Source organism: Crocodylus porosus, unplaced genomic scaffold (genome assembly GCF_001723895.1).
Source record: "Crocodylus porosus isolate Cpor-Errol unplaced genomic scaffold, CroPor_comp1, whole genome shotgun sequence".
Classification (NCBI taxonomy): Eukaryota; Metazoa; Chordata; order Crocodylia; family Crocodylidae; genus Crocodylus; species Crocodylus porosus.
In genome coordinates, this window is record NW_017728906.1 from 34,324,691 (window position 1) to 34,328,435 (window position 3,745).

The 3,745-nt window shown below is 43.5% G+C and overlaps 1 protein-coding gene across 7 annotated transcripts in view; it reads right to left on the reverse strand.

Annotated features, from left to right (window-relative positions):
• TIAM1 (T-cell lymphoma invasion and metastasis 1) overlaps nt 1-3,745 on the reverse strand; it is a 263,725-nt gene that overhangs the window by 205,558 nt on the left and 54,422 nt on the right. For all 7 annotated transcript variants that reach the window (XR_002099702.1, XR_002099703.1, XM_019528813.1 and 4 more), the window contains exon 2: nt 1,021-1,073. The gene's annotated coding sequence lies outside the window, so the exon portion shown is untranslated. The remainder of the gene's footprint in view (nt 1-1,020; nt 1,074-3,745) is intronic.

Here is a 3,745-nt window from a genome sequence, read left to right on the forward strand (position 1 = left end):
CTCTGCCATGAGCGCCCAGAGGTCCCAATCACCACTCCTGCAGCTGGTAACTGCAGGGCTTTTTGTTTGTTTGTTTATTTTTTAGTGCCAGGACTAAACCAAGCAGGGCCACCATGAGGGTTTCTCCTGCAGTTCCCCCAGCTGTACTTGGTGTGGGCTGCACCGAGCAGACTTGGGTGCTGGCACTGGCCCCAACTGACACTGCCATCCTGCATGCAGATTTGAGGGCCTGTGCCCCCCAGGAGGGCTGTGCCGGACTCTCCCTGGGGAGCGTAGGCCCCCTTATCTGCGCACAGGATGACAGCAGGCTGCCATCCCTCCCCCAGGGCACTGGGATTTGAAGGGACATCAGGGACAGATCGCAGACAGTGACCAGCTACAGATGTCAATATCAAAGCAGTCCTTCCAACCCCCTTTCCTCTCCCTCTTCTTAGTTTGTTTCCCTGCAAGCCCAGCTCTGAAACATTTCAGAAATGTTTTGGATGGTTCCGTTTAGTTTCAGAGATGCTTCAGAGCCTTCCATTTCCGTTTCAGATTCTGTGTTTCAGGTGCTGAAACACCTCCAAAACGAGATGGCTGCCAAAATTTCACACAGCCCTACTGTACAGCACTTCACAGAACAGTATCTCAATTCTGAGTCATCTAAGTTCTACCATAATGTACATAAATAACTTGCTTTGTCCTGTCTTACATCTCTGGATGCAAAGAATGTGGGTACATAAATGCTTGAAGGAGGACCAAATTCTATTTTCTCACTTTAAACTTCAAAACTTATGAACGGTTAAAATTTTGGAGATCAAGGGCCTTGTATAGATCTATACAAGGCCACCTGAACTGGTTCCTTTTAAATAACCTGGTTTGCACTACCTTCTTTTCCCTCCCCACTCCCAGTGACCCCCCATGAGATCTTTTGATCACACCCATTTATCCAGTCTTCTGACAAGTACCCTAATTTAAAAAGCAACCTTTCATCTATCTTGGATCCATGTAAACAAAGATCATAGAAACAATTATACATACCAGCCTGGGAAATGGGAAGTACAGGTATCATCTTTCACTTCAGAGCTTTAACTCTGGGGAAGAAAACAAAAAACAAGTCATAACCACACAAGCCATCAGAGCTCAGCATGAGCAGGCATGTTCTTTTCTGTTACTTGTGGTCATAAGAGTAATTAAATCCTCCATAATAGCAACTAATCCATGACAGAGGGAGTACAAACCAACTTCTTTCAATTGCAAGAAGAATGAAAATGCAGCTTAAACGCTGCAGAAATACCCCAACACTACTCCATATTTGCGGCCAGATTCTGCCAGTCCTACTCAGGTAAAAGCCTTAGTCCACAGCCAACATTATCAAGAACAATTTTACTCACACAGAACTGACAACCAAAGCAATTTATAAAAGAAAATCCCATGTGAATAAAGGAATTAGGGGCAACTCACAGGAGCACACCACTGATCAGCACAGGAAGGATCCCTATGTTTGCAAACAGCAGCCCAAATCCTGCCATGAATGCCATGTGGTTGAATGCTTGCATTTCAGTGGACTACCATCAACTTCGATGAGGTAATGCTGGGGTCTTGCCTTCATAACATGGATTCTGCATTAATCTCCAAATCACTGTGGTTTATTTTAGTGTTTTACAATCAGCAGCAAAGCCCCCTTGAATTGATCTGTCTCTTTACGTTTCACAATTTATTGCAATTTTCCAAAAGAGCTCAGATTCCATATTGCAAAGAGCAACACTGAAATCCCCAAATTGAAAAAGCTCCTTTATGGGACTCCTTGTTTTATTCATCAGAGCATTAGCTCCCTTAACTTACTCCAAAAACTATAATGAAAGTCACATTTCTACAACAGCATACACATTTTATAATGGAAGTTCAGCTACTCACAGAAATGTTAGATTGATCAAGACTACCCAAATTTTTTGCAGAACGTATAAGCTATTTAAGAAAGATGCAAACTAGTAATTCTCAGGGTGTTGTGGCATCCTGGGGTGCCTTGAGATCCTTCAAGGGTGCCATACAATGTTAATAACATTGTTAGGCGTGCAAACAAGATTCACAAGATAAACCCAGAGATTTCAAACAGGAATTCATTGTGTTAAAAACTGTGTTGACCTGTTGTGTTGTCTTTCTGAGTTCTTCGCAACTTAAAAAATTGCCCTATTATTTTTCCTTAGTAAAAAGTGAGTGAAAACTATGGACTGGCAGTCTCCAAGGAGTCTATTGAATCTAAAAAGGTTGCTCACCACAACCAGGGTAAGAGTAGCTTCTGTAATGCTGTGATCATGGGATACTCACGGCTCCTTGGCCTGGACAAACCAAGGTGCTCAAAATCCCTCTTTTAGGTTACCTCCACAAAATGTTGTTAACAAAGACATATTTAAGTCAATCAAAACTCTTGACTAATACTGAGATTTCTGTATCTGTGGCCCACAATAAGGATAATCTACCCACTGAAAGGCACGTACTGACCAAAATTTATTCTACTCTTGGAACTGAAAAGTCTGACACTTGCTTGGACTGTCCCATGACAATATAATGCCTTTCCTACTACATTTTTGCTCAAACACAAAAAAGAAATAGCAAGAAAGTGTTTTACTAATAATTGCAAACTTTCTGTTAAACTTATCATTGCAGTTAGATTTAAATACCGGGCATGAGGCTTCCAGAGTACTGCACTGAGTCAAACATAACAAATCATCGATTCCTGGCAAGGATCATCTATTCAGTTGCAACAATATGCATCTGTTAGCACTGGCAATTTACAAGTGGAAAATATTAGGGATGGATGATTAATCGTTACAATATGAATTTTATGCCTTTATGTTGCATTAACAGCTTCTGGATAAGCAGAGCTTGAAAAGCCACTCACTCGTGGCATGAGAAACGCTTTCCCTAGAGGGTGCAAGACATGTGCCATCCATTTCAGCAAAACTTAAGCTTTCATTTAAAATAACTCTGCTTCTATCCTTATGGCTATGCAAACAACCATCTGAACATGAACCAATGTACTGATGTCTTTTCAAAGCCTACAAAACAAACAGCTGTACCTCTGCTGTTCCTAGGTACAACTATTACTCATGACACTGTGGGCACCAAAGAAAGTCAAGAATGTAAATCCTTTTACTGAGAAAGCCCAGAGACTGCAGCTATGGGGACAGCCATTCTTCCCTTACCCCTGCAGCTCTGCCCCACCCCCTAAAAACTAGGTGAAAGGGAAGCAATAGGTGGGTTACAGTACTGGAGATACCTCTTAACTCTCCCATATCCCCAACCCACCCACCCCTTAAGCCTTTCAGAAGGTGATACCTAAACCTCCTTCAGTCTCCCAGCAGCAAAAGTGCAGTGAAGCTTCATATGTAGACACTCAGGATAAGTACAGACATGAAAAAAGCCCAAGCCTGAATTGATTCAGTCTTTACAGGCTAGTCTAATCTGCGTAGACTGAACCAATTTGCAAGTGAATAGACATTCCCTCTCAATTCCAGAAATGCAGAAACATGCCTGCAGTGGCTGAGGCCAGAAGCCAGGGGGCACTAGAAGGAGCCCTCCCTTTTGGCAGCAGCTGCAAGGCTGCAGGGAAGCTGAGCTAGAGGGGAAGGGGGCAGGGCCAGGCCCTGCCAGGCCACTCAGTATGATTGGGGAGGGGTTTAAACCCCACCCAGGCCTGCAAGGAGCCCAGCTGGGCTGTACCTGCAGAGGAAAGGGGGAAGCAGCCCTTGCCAGGTTTGTCCCC